We start from the raw sequence: 12,828 nt of genomic DNA on the forward strand, positions 1-12,828 counted from the left end.
CTCAATGATGACCGTAGTTTGAGGAGTTCATGTATTCACTATGTGTTAATGCTTTGTTCCGGTTCTCTATTAAAAGGAGGCATTAATATCCCTTAGTTTCTAATATCGACCCCACTGCCACAGGAGGGTAGGACATCATGCAAGTTCTTTTAATAAAGCACGTATGACTATTTACGGAATGCATGCCTACATTCTATCGATGAACTGGAGCTAGTGTCGTATTAGGTTATAACTGTCACATGATGAATATCATCCAACAAGTCACCGATCCAATGCCTACGAATTTATCTTATATTGTTTCTGGTAAGTTACTACTGCTGCTGCTACTGTCACACTTGCTACAAAATACTGCTATCACTGTTATTGTTACTACTGTTATTGTCGCTACTATCAAAACTATCGTATTACTGTGCTACTGATCACTTTGCTGCAGATAATTAATTTCTCGGTGTGGTTGAATTTACAACTCAGATGCTAATACCTTCAAATATTCTTTTTTTGACGATCAGCGACAATGGGAGAAGCTCCCACTGACTTTTGTATTACTCACACAGGAACAGATACATTAGTGTTACAGGTGGGTTTTTAGTGGCCCCCCGCCCAATATCTAGACAAGCGGGAGAACAGAAAAAGATTTACAAGCTTTACAAGTTTTGTAAGTAGGCAGTTAAGAAGGGGTGGAGGTCCTCTCTACAATTGTGCACCAGGAGGCCCAAAAGGTTTTTGAATCTAGCCAGCCATGATTCAAAGGAGTGGGGGATTCATCTAAAATAAACATTGTTTCTCTCTTTCCACAAACTCCAGGCTGCCATCAGGAAGATATCCATAAACAAGGGTTGGCGCCAATCATCTCTGCCTCCATGTAGCAAAGAGATTCTATCCCCCATAGTTGACCAAAGCATGCCAACCTTAGCCCAGCAACGTTGGCTGAAAGGGTAGGTAAAGAAGAGATGTTCAATCGTCTCCTCTGGGGGGTTTTGGCATAGCATGCAGGTATAGACATTGCTAGCAACAATGTAGTGTCTACGTCTCAACATGTTTCTTGTGTTTAGGCGATCAACCAACAGCAGCCACCTGAACATTTTGAATTTGATTGGACTTTTGGCCTTCCAGAGCCAACCAAAAGCTTCATCAGCAACCATCTCTCTGAAGCAGTGATCATAGAATTTCTTCGAAGAATTGGGCCCACCGAGAGTGCACTCCCAGGTGTCTCTGCAATCACTCTCCAGGAGAATATGCATCGATCCATGTTGGATTTCACGCACCTCCTCCCTAGCCTAAGCTGACAGTGGCAGATAAAAGAGCCTGTTTGGATCTGTTGACGTGAGAACATCGACAACTGATGCATCCTCGTTTAAGCAGTATGAGAAAGCCCTGGGGAAGAGCTCCATAAGAGGTGTATGGAGATCACCAAACCAGGCATCTTTCCAGAAGAGAGGGGAGGATCCATCGCCCAGGGTGACACTTGTAATCCCACGAAAAACATCGTTGAGGTGCAGCACATCACGCCACCAGTATGATCCAATAGGGTCCGCAGCATGCGGAATCTTGTCATTATAATAGGCATTCTAGATCAGGGTCACCCAGGGGACGTCGTCGTGGTTATAGAACTTAAAGAGATGCTTCAGGAGGAGGGCCATATTCTAGGTTTTGATGTCAATGATTCCGAGCCCACCTTTGCTCTTTGGTCTACAAACCAACTCCCAGGCAGCCAACAAATTGTTCTTAACTCCATCCTCAGAGTTCTTAGCCCAAAGACAGTATCTTCACAATTTATCCAGGTGTTCAATCACTCTAGGGTGTAGTTTAATCGTGCACATGGCATAGATTAACATCGACGTCATAGCCGAGTTGACCAGAGTGAGCTTGGCCCCCGGCGACATCAAAGATAAAGCAGTGGACATCTTTCTCTCTACACCATGCACAAGAGGCATGAGTTCCAACAGCGTCGACCTGGTCATGCCCATGGGAAGACCAAGGTATGTGAACGGGAGTGAACCAACTGAACAGCCAAAGACCTGCGCCAACTCCATCGCATACCGCTGATCAATGTTGATGGGAATCAACGTAGATTTGTGAAAGTTGATTTTCAATCCCACTGATGCAGCATAGTCCTCCAATATGGTCTTCATGCGGGCAGCTTGATCAAGGCAGGCAGACATCACCTAAATGGTGTCGTCCGCATATTGCACCACGGGATAATCACCACGGCGATTGTATGGGATTGGCAGGTCAAGCAAACGTCGAGCAAAGGCTCATTTACAGTAGCTTGTAGTAAGTCAGCAGCGAGGACAAAAATCACTGGTGACAGGGGGTCCCCCTGCCTCACCCCACACTTACACTGAAACTTTCTGCCAGGGACTCCATTAAGGAGTACATAAGAAATATCAGAGCCAAAAATAGTTCCCATCCAACGAAGCCACTTGTCATCAAATCCCATGTGTCGCACGATCTCCAACATTGGTGCATGCTCAATTGTGTCAAACGCCTTGGCGAATTCAAGTTTGAGCATCACAATCTGACATGTCGATGCCTGGCACTGATGAATATATTCGAACGTCTATGCAAGACAGTCTTGGATGGTCCTCCCTTTAAGAAAGCCATACTGATTCGTGTGGATGATCTTGAGGATGACTTTCTGCAGACGAGTTTCGTGACAATTTTGAGGCAGCAATTGAGCAAGGTTATTGGTCGGTAGTCATTGGCAGTCTCAGGGGATGAGATCTTCGGGATCAGGGTAATATAGCCTTCACAGATACTGGATATATCAAGATTGCCCTCATGAAAATCCTTGCACATCTTGTAGAAATCTTCTTTGATGATCTGCCAACAACTTTTGAGGAAGCAACCATTAAAGCCATCGGGGCCAGGTGCCCTATCAGCCGGCATTTCTTTCATCACAGCATCAATCTCATCATTCGTGAATGGTGCCGACAATTCATCCAAGCCATCAATCCGTCTAATGATCCGAGAGAGGTCAAAACGCATGCAGGTAGGCTTAGAGGAGCCCAAGCATTCTTTGTATGTTTTATACAACACTCCCTCCTTACCAACATGGTCACTAACGGTCACATCACCATCAGGCAGGTTGGCAATGGAGTTATGCCTAACCTCTCGGTCGCAAGGGACTAAAAAAGTTTAGTGTTTTTGTCAGCGAATCTGAAATACCTGATAGTGCACCTTTTCCTCCAGTAATCATTCTGATATTCTAGCAGAGTATTGAGGTGTAACTTAAGAATGCGCCTAAAGCTTTTTTCTTGAGTAAGAAGAACTCTTTTGTCCTCAATATCATCCAACCTAGTAAGAGCCTCATTACTATTCTGAATCAAGATTTTCAGCTTCGAAATGCCACGGCTCCAATGCTTGAGATCGTAGCATAAGTTTTTCAGCTTTTTGCAGATGAGGGCAGCTGAGTTCGGAACATGGCAAGATTTGGACCAAGAACCAGATACTACATCTAAGAATCCCACATGATTAACCCAAAAGTTTTCAAACCGGAATAGTTTAGACTTGGGGATTTTGGACTCAATGGCCACAACACAGGGAATATGATCAGACACGGGTTTGGCAAGAGGTAAAACCATCATGTTTGGGAACGAGGTGGTCCAATTTGACGATGAGAAGAACCAATCCAGTTGTTCAAGCAAGGGATCATCTTGCATATTGCTCCAAGTAAATGATCGGCCTTTGACAGGAAGCTCCATCAAGGATTGTGCTCGAATGATCTCATTGAACAGCAACATGTCAGCAGCATCTCCCCCTGGTTTGTTCCTATTAGCCGTGGATCGGATAAAATTGAAGTCGCCGAGGATTAACCAATTTTCATCATCAGGTATATTAAGATCAAATAACCAGGTGCTAAACTCTACCCGTCACTGACCAGAACAAGGGCCATAAACATTGACAAGTTTCCAAGTCTCATTGGGCTGAGTTGAAACAAAAGAGATCCCCACAGCAAATGAATCAATAAACCACGGCGTGCCCACAAACATAGAGCTGTTCCAAATAGTGATAATACCACCCGAGGCACCCAACGAAGGCACAAAGACGAATTTATCAAAGCGTTTGGGGCAGAAAGTTTTAATAAATGCTAGATCAAAAGATTCACGCTTTGTTTATTGGATACATAGCACCGAACAACCGCTAGTATCAATAGCATTTCTAAGGGCCAAAAGTTTGCTATTAGAGTTTATACCTCTGATAGCAAACTATTGGGTTGAATACTCTACCCTCGAAAACTGTTGCGATCCCCTATACTTGTGGGTTATCAAGACCTTTTTCTGGCGCCGTTGTCGGGGAGCATAGCTATATTTGTTGAGTCCCGTGGGATTATTATAAATTTATCACTAAGAAGAATCAGGAGGATCCAAAGACTAAGATATTTCCCTCAAGTACGAGGGGAGGTAAGAAACTGCCATCCAGATCTGCTTTAGATTCACCTTCTATTATGAGTAAACTTGTAACAACACCACCACATGCTATTAATTATGATATGTCGCAAGTTATTGATGATGCTACTTATACTATGAATGATGCTTACAATGATGCTAGTACCATGCTTGATAATGATGATGTGCCACTTGGTGAATTTCTTGATGAACAAACTGCTAGAGTAATACAACATGATGTGGTTGAATCTGGTGATGAGCTTGAAACTGAAACTCCTGAAACACTTGCTAGAGCTAGACCTCCTAGATATGAAATGCCTAAGGAATCGGAAGGCTATGTTATGAGTGAAGAGGCAACTAGAGATATTGTTGCTTGTAAGGATAGAGATGATCTAGAGAAATTATTACACAAGTATAAAGAAAAATCTTTGAGTGCTAGAATGAAATGTGATCCTAAGAGTGCTACTTCGCCTATCTTTATTGATGATAAGGATTATGAATTCTCTATCGACCCGGAGTTAATTACTTTGGTTGAATCCGATCCTTTCCATGGTTATGAAACTGAAACTGATGTGGCACATCTTGCTAAGTTGAATGATATAGCCACCCTTTTTACTCATGATGAGAAAACTCGATACTTCTTTATTCTCAAATTATTTCCTTTCTCATTAAAGGGTGATGCTAAAGCTTGGTACAATACTCTTGCTCCTGGTTGTGTGCGTACTCCCCAGGATATGATTTACTACTTCTCTGAAAAATATTTTCCTGCTCATAAGAAACAAGATGCCTTACAGGAAATATTTAACTTTGTTCAAACTAAAGAAGCGAGTCTCCCACAAGCTTGGGGGAGGCTTTGCCAGTTACTTAATGCTTTGCCTGATCATCCTCTTAAGAAAAATGAAATACTTGACATCTTCTATAATGGACTAACTGATGCTTCTAGGGACTTCCTAGATAGTTGTGCTGGTTGTGTTTTTAGGGAACGAACTATTGCTCAAGCTGAAGAATTATTGAATAACATATTGAAAAATTATGATGATTGGACTATTCCTAAACCACCGCCTAAAGCCACTCCGAAGAAGAGGGGTATATTATATCTCATTCCTGAAGATATGCAAGAAGCAAAGAAATCTATAAAGGAAAAAGGTATTAAAGCTCAGGATGTTAAAAATTTACCTCCTATTAAAGAAATACATGGGCTTGATACACCACCACTGCCTAAGGTGGTAGAGGTAAATTCTCTTATGAAGTTCAATGAAAATGATAATCCTCACAATATGCATCCTACCCAATGCCTTTATGAGTTTGAAAACTACATTAGAAAACAAGACCACTTCAATGCAAATGTTATGAAACAATTGAAATATAATTCTGATATGATTGCTCGCTTCAGTGACTTGTTATTTAGAATCTCAAATGATGTTAGAGGTGTTGGAAAACATGCTTCTATGGTTCAAACCCAGTTAGAACAAGTTGCTAAATCACAAAGAGAATTACTTGATGAAATGAATCATAATATACATGACTTTGCTGTTAGAGTTGCATCTAGAGGAGGTAAAATGACTTAGGAACCACTTTATCCTAAGGGACACCCAAAAAGAATTGAACAAGATTCGCAAAGAAATAACACTAGTGCACCTAGTCCTTCTAAAAAGAAAAAGAAGAAGGAAAATGATAGGACTTTGCATGCTTCTAGTGAACCTGAAATAGACAAACCTCCTGATAATGAAAAATGAAACTTCTATCTTTGATGCTAAAACTCAATCTGGTAATGAACATCCACCTAGTGATAATGAAAAAGACAATGATGAGTTTCATGAAGACACTGAAACAAATAATGATAAGGAACCAGATAATGATGTTGAGATAGAACCACCTATTGATCTTGATAACCCACAACCTAAGAATAAAAGATATGATAAAAGAGACTTCATTGCTAGAAAACATGGTAAAGAAAGAGAACCGTGGGTTCAAAAGCCTATGCCTTTTCCACCCAAGTCAACTAATAACAAAGATGATGAAGAATTTGAACGCTTTGCTGAAATGCTGATGCTAGTCTTTTTACGTACTCGCTTGACTGACATCTTAAAAATGCCTCCTTGTGCAAAGTATATGAAATACATCATCACAAATAAGAGAAAAATACCGGAAGCTGAAATCTCCACTATGCTTGCTAATTATACTTTCAAAGATGGAGTACCTAGAAAACTTGGAGATCCGGGAATACCAACTATACCTTGCTCTATCAAAAAGAATTATGTGAAAACTGCTTTGTGTGATTTAGGAGCTCGTGTTAGTGTTATGCCTTTCTCTTTATACAAAAGACTTGATCTGAATAAGCTCACACCTACTGAAATATCTTTGCAAATGGCTGATAAATCAACCACCATACCTATCGATATATGTGCGGATGTGCCCGTTGTTGTTGCTAATGTTACTATTTTCACTGACTTTGTTATACTTGAAATGCCCGAGGATGACAACATATTGATTATCCTTGGTAGACCCTTCTTGAATACTGCAGGGGATGTTATTGATTGCAACAAAAGCAAGTTCACTTTTCATATTAATGGTAATGAGCATACAGTGCACTTTTCGAAGAAACAATTCCAAGTGAATGGTATTAATGTTATTGAAAAATCTCCGACAATCACTATTGGAAGTTTTCAAATACGCCTACCTACTGTCAAAAAGAAATATGAAATGCTTATTGTTAGGGAAATTCATATCCCCATTGAGGTAACTTTGTGATTTATGAAAGTTTTTCGGTTTCATGCTAATCAGAAGTGGTTGTTAATAAGACATGATCAACCTTATTAATGAATCATTTTTGAGCGGTATGAAGTTGATGAATTTAGTAAGCACTACCTTCTGTCCTTACTTTTTGTTTCCTGTTTTTACTAGTTAAATAAAATAAAATGCCATGTTTTATCTATTTTCTGAATTTCCTATGCAATAAAAAATGACCCAAAAATAAAAGTTCTCAGAATGCCCTGAAAATTGAACATGAATTTTTTATGAATATTTCTGAATTTCTGGTGCAAATAATACCAGAGGGAGGTGCACCAGGTGGGCACAACCCACCTGGGCGCGCCAGGACCCCAGGCGCGCCCTGGTGGGTTGTGGTCCCTACGTGGGCCCCCTCACTTATCTCTTTAGCCCACATCATCACTTACCTCCAGAAAAAATTCTCCATTGCTCTCTCTCCCGTGTTCTTGAGCTCAAACCCGCGGATTTTGATCTCTTTGCTCAAAGCTCCGTTTCTGAAACTGTTTCGGGGGATTGTTCCTTGGTATGTGACTCCACCGTTTGTCCAAATAGTTTTTGTTTTAGTGGTTTATACTTTGAATAATTAGCTACTCATGGTGCTATTTTAGATGAGCTTGCATGTTGAATTCTTAGTGTTCTAAGTAGTTTGAAGGCTTGCTATGGCCTCTATGTATCCATATGAGTAGCTGCTATCAATTTTACAAAGTTTTGCTGACAAATTTTTGTCACCCCAAAAAATTTATTTTAGAAAATTGTACGCAGACATGATGAACCTATTTGGAAGGAGCTCTTCGAGGAGACGATCCTCGGGGGCATCTTCTCGTGACAGTTCTGCTCGCCGGTCTTATGTTGAACAAAGTGAAAGTTCCACGCGTGATGCCACCACCAAAACATGCTTATGGCCTTGCGATGAATATATGGTGCGTGTGGGCATTAAGAAGGAATTTGAGCAATATGTTCACAATGTTGGCCTCGGTCCCTACCTTTCAGATAAGTGTGAACAATGCCAACTTCTCACTGAGTCATTTGTCAAAGGATTTACATTTTTCCCTCGTGGGTCTAGGGTGTCTTTTATGCTTTATGATAAACCGTTTACTATCCCACTGGAGGATTTTGCTTACCATAGCAAACTGCCATTTTGGGGTTCGCTTGATGAACCACCGAAGGCTGAGTACGAGTCTTTCTTGACTAGCCTTTGTTACGGTGAAAATAGAGGAGTAAGACAAGGAAGAGTAAAGAGCATTCACTCTCCCGCAATTCAGTATTTTGCATTATTTAACAGGAAATGCATAGTAGGCAAGCAAGACTGTAGCATCATTGTGCGCCAGACTTGAACCTCATTCACACCGCTCTCACTGGTGAAAGGAATTATAACCTTGGAGCGATTGTTGCATGTAGACTTCAGCATAATGCTAACAGTGGTTGGTTCTATGGTGGAATTTATGCCACACGTTTAGCACGAGAGCTGGGTGTTTCACCTTTGCCCTTTGATCCTATCTTACCCATGCGGTATTTAGATTTTGACACTTTAAAGGAACATAATATCCTAAAGGGAAAGGTTGATAATTTCACTTACAATCTAATGTTTAACCAAAAATCTATTGTGGACACATATTTGCCTACGCCTGCTCTTTTTGCTTATCACAGCAAGGGGAGATATTTTATTCTTGAGAGCGAGGCCCGAGCTCATAACGCAACAGTGGTGGAGCACGGCGTGCCGAGGCATCCGCACCGAGAGCCTCTGTGAGCTACCACGCAGACTACTACCCTCCAGGCTACTGATCGATTACCAACTTAGGCCAAAAGCCTAAGCTTGGGGGAGTACTTGTTCTCACCGACATTACATTCATGTTCACATATCATTCCACTTGTCGGTGTTCACACTTTTTCATTGTATCATCCATGCTTAGATCTATATTTTTGCTTTCTTCTTGTGTGTTTGAAAAACTTTAGAAAAACAAAAAAAATTAGTTGTAGTCAATTTACTTTCTACGCATGCTTAGTAGTAGGATAAAAAATAAAATCCAAAAAGATTTCCTTGTTCTTCTTCTACTTGTTGAGAGCTTTCCCGTATAATTATTTTTTCTCATTTTTGCCTTATTCGTTTGCAGGGGAGGAGGGAGTGAGTGTGAGCGTGTGATTGTGAGTGAGTGAGAGAGAGGTGCGCGTGCGGGTTGGCGCAAGTAGGAAGCAGAGATGGGCTTTGCAGCAACGCAGGGGAGGAGGGCTAGCGCTATCGCTAAAGGGGCCGAGAGTGAGGCCCATTAATAGCAGCGCTGGGCGGGAAATCACGTGCTATGATAACCCGCAAGTATACGGGATAGTTGTAGCCTCTTTCGATAAGTAAGAGTGTCAAACCCAACGAGGAGCTAAAGGTAGAAAATACTCTCTCAAGTCCTATCGGCCACTGATACGACTCTACGCACGCTTGACGTTCGCTTTACCTAGAACAAGTATGAAACTAGAAGTACTTTGTAGGTGTGATAGGATAGGTTTGCAAGATAATAAAGAACACGAAAATAAAAAGTAGGGGCTGTTTGGATAAAGATTCAATAAAGTGAAAATAGCGAGTGTGGAAAAGTGGTGGTAGGACTTGTGGAATTGTCCCTAAGCAATTGACTATGTTACTAGACCGGTAATCACTATTGCAATTCTATTTGAGGGAGAGGCATAAGCTAACATACTTTCTTTACTTGCATCATATGCACTTATGATTGGAACTCTAGCAAGCATCCGCAACTACTAAAGAATCATTAAGGTAAAACCCAACCATAGCATTAAAGTATCAAGTCCTCTTTATCCCAAACGCAACAACCTACTTACTCGGGTTTGTGTTTCAGTCACTCACGCAACCCACTATAAGCAAATCATGAATGCATTGCAACACCCTACAGCGGTAATCCCTCACGCTTGCGTGACACAGAGGGCACCATAGGACAGCACCAATAATAAAATATGCAACTCAAACCAATCATAGCAATTCATCAATCACCGATAGGACAACGGAAATCTACTCACACATCATAGGATGGCAACACATAATCGGATAATAATATGAAGCATAAAGCACCATGTTCAAGTAGAGGTTACAGCGGGTTGCGGGAGAGTGGACTGCTGGATATAGAAGGGGGAAGGTGATGGAGATGTTGATGAAGATGACGGCGGTGTTGCTGAAGATTGCGGTGATGATGATGGCCCCCGGCGGCGTTCCGGCGCCACCGGAAGCAAGGGGGAGAGAGCCCCCCTTCTTATTCTTCTTCCTTGACATTATCCCTAGATGGGAGAAGGGTTTCCCCTCTGGTCCTTGGCTCCCATGGCGTAGGAGGGGCGAGAGCCCCTCCGAGATTGGATTTATCTCTCTGTTTCTGTGTTCCCTAATTCTACCCCTTCACCGTTTCTTAAATATCCGGAGATCCGTAACTCCGATTGGGGTGAATCTTTCGCCCAAATTTTTCTCATAAAATTAGCTTTCTTGTGGCAAAAGAAGGGCATCAACCGCCTTACAGGTGGCCCATGAGAGGCCAGGGCGCGCCTGCCTCCCTAGGGCGTGCCCCCCTATCTCGTGGCCACCTCGGACACCGTTTCGCGTTGATTCTTCCTCTGGAAAATCCCAAATATTCCAAAATAATTCTCTGTCCATTTTTATCCCGTTTGGATTCCGTTTGATATTGGTTTTCTACGAAACATAAAACATGCAACAGACAGGAACTGGCACTGGGCACTGGATCAATATGTTAGTCCCAAAAATAATATAAAAGTTGCCAAAAGTATATGAAAGTTGAAGAATATTGGCATGGAACAATCAAAAATTATAGATACGACGGAGACGTATCATGCTACTGCTAACATGCGCTTGCAGCGCTGGTTTTGTCCGGCGCTACTGCTAAATAGCGGTAGCATGGGGTATTTACCCAACGCTACTGCTAAATGTCTACCTATAAGCATTTTCCTAGTAGTGACCACAGAGAGGACCCGGGGCCGCCGCCCCGGCGACCTACCTCGCTGAGCACTACGCCGTCCAGGGCCAGTTCAAGAACGCATCCACGCAAGAGAGGCCTGCCGCTGCCGGCTGCTGCGCGGGCTTTGCCCGACAGCAACGCCCGATGGCGACGAGGGGGGCGGGGAGGAGCGGTTGGGGCGGCGGCGGCGGTGTTAGGTACGTTTGGGCCGCTCCCCTGGAGAGCGACATGAGCGGGCAGTCGTGATGGACACTTGGCCTGGACGGTTAGTTATACTGGAGGGGCTACATTTCATAATGAATCTAGCAGTATTGATTTGACATCGTGAATGTTGATTTTTTTCTATAAGATTGAAGTAAATATATTTTGACTTGTCATAAAATTTATTCTAAAAAATTTATCATAAAATTTATATGTAAACTAATAATGACTGGAGGGGGTACGAGTACGATCCCTGGCGCCGCTAGATTCGCGCACGTGTGTGCCTCCCGGTCAGCGTGTGGATCCCATTTTTCTAGTAGTAACTGCGTGGAGTGCTGAGGCACGCCGACACCCGCCAGGACGTGGGCTCGGCCGTCTCCATCCATCACTCACATGAAACACGATCCACAAGCAGTAGCTTTCACGAGCGCCCGGTGAAGCGGGAAGCACGAATCATTGCAACAACGTGCAGCCGACATCGACAAGGAGCGCGACCACACCCACGCACACACATTGCCTTCAGCGATAGTAGATTGAGCAGACGAGCACTAGCAGCAGCAGAAAGCACTCACTGTCACGAGTGATGATCGATCGATATGATCAGTCACGATGTTGCGCGGATGACGAGATTTGACAATCAGGTTGGCATGAGCTCGTGATGGGATTTGGGTAAGGCCAGTCCAGGCAGCTGGCGGGATACACATGGTCCATCAGCTGCCCCGTCACATACATTCAGGCTAGCTACTGGATCGTAGTCCAGATGCTATGATGTCATGCACCTGCTTCTGGACTTTCTGGTCAGCTTTGATCGACTCTACTCCGACCAGGTGATCTCCACAGGCATGTGCGTACACACTAGTAGAAAATAGGGCTTTGGTTCAGGCCGGGCCAGCCCATTAGTACCGGTTCAGCCCAGAACCGGGACCCATGGGGGCATAGGTTCTGGTTCGTGAGGCCAGGGGGCCGGCCGGGCCATCGTGGGGCATTGGTCCCGGTTCATCTGGCACCTTTGGTCTCGGTTCTAGGCACGAACCGGGACCAATGTGCCTCGCTCCTGGCCCAACCACCATTGGTGCCGGTTGGTGGCTTGAACCGGGACCAAAGGGTGTCCTTTAGTCCTGGTTCCAGCCACGAACCGGGACCAATGAGATGCTTATATATACCCCCTCGCCCGCGAGCAGAGCACTCCATTGCTCTATTTTTCTGGATGGCCGTTGGAGAGCTTTATGGTGCTCTAGCTCACCTCCTATGCACATGAGGTGTTCGATGAAATGCCCGAGCCACACTTAAGCTTTCTCCTCTCGAAGCTCCTTGTCAAAGCTCCATTTTCCTCGAGATTTGTCTAGGTTTGGCGGTCCGTCCTGTCCCGTCTCCGTCCTCACCGCCGTTGATTGCTCGCGCCGATCTCGTCGCCTGCACCATCGTGGTGAGCCTGTTGATCTTATCTTCTTTCTAAAAGAAAAAGTTCTTACTTGTATGATTTAGATAGATACTTGTGCAGTTTTCTTACT

The sequence above is a fragment of the Triticum dicoccoides genome, chromosome 5B (genome assembly GCF_002162155.2).
Source record: "Triticum dicoccoides isolate Atlit2015 ecotype Zavitan chromosome 5B, WEW_v2.0, whole genome shotgun sequence".
Lineage (NCBI taxonomy): Eukaryota > Viridiplantae > Streptophyta > Magnoliopsida > Poales > Poaceae > Triticum > Triticum dicoccoides.